Here is a 1,142-nt window from a genome sequence, read left to right on the forward strand (position 1 = left end):
TTTTTTTTTTTTAATTAATCCATTATCAGGGGATGCCCACTTCTACAGCCACACGACTCAATTGCTTTTTCATTAGGGTTAGACAGGTTCCCTAGACAGCCATTTATTCGGACCAAATCCATTACAGAAAATTATCATTCAGGTATCATGAATAAATTTTCACTTAGGCTGGTCTGGAACCCGCTTCCAGATCTAACGGTTTCACTGCCTGACATCGTTTGTCTCGCCGGGCTCGGTTTCCTTTCTGTTCGCCTAGATTTAGTCCAAGGGTGAAATTCGGTTGTTAACTCTGATTTCTGCAACAAGCTAGGTCAGGGTCGAGGCGCACTGGGGATCGAGCTAGCGGATAATGTTCGTCTTTTGTTTTAAGATTATTTAAATTAAATATTAGAGGAGTACACTCACAAGAGTTTCCTTAATACTAAGCCCAAAAAAATATTATAATTCGTTAATTCATAACCTCCGGGTAGAGTTTCTGACTTGAGTCAACATTAGTCCAATGCTCACTTAGCTAGTAGCAGCCCGGGGTGGGCTTTAATTCCCCGACGACATTGTGTGGTTTATAGTGCACTAAAAAAATACAGTTACATACACGTATATTTACAAAATTACAATTAAACTAAATAGTGGAATACAATTTCTTCAATATAACAAGCCAATGTAGTTAATTAATTTTGTCACGATACCAACTTTTTTGTTATACGTACATTTTCATCTGCATTGGTGTTTTTTTTTTCTGTTCCTTCATAAAATTTAGTATTAATGAATTTATTATAAAAGTATGAACAAACAAACAACTCTCCTAATAATGCTTGAGCATATTTTGATTAGTCATTCATTAACATTTTATTGTGTAATATTTATAATTTCTATCTATTTTTTGACAAATAGATTCTTGGAAAAAATTCTTTCTTCGGATTGATTTATTGAATTATCATGATACCACTGTCATTTTATCATATAATGTCATGTCATTTCATTGTTATCTTTTAATGTCTCTGGTATCAGAGAATCATAGTAGAGAAGTGATGTTATCCATAATCATAAATAATTATTAAAATGAAGTTTCATAATTAACCTTTTAATGATTAATAATAACAAATAATAATAATTATTCTGAACAAATCACCTCCTTGCACAAC

The sequence above is a fragment of the Halyomorpha halys genome, unplaced genomic scaffold (assembly GCF_000696795.3).
Source record: "Halyomorpha halys isolate HHAL.00 unplaced genomic scaffold, Hhal_1.1 Scaffold1977.1, whole genome shotgun sequence".
Taxonomy (NCBI): Eukaryota; Metazoa; Arthropoda; class Insecta; order Hemiptera; family Pentatomidae; genus Halyomorpha; species Halyomorpha halys.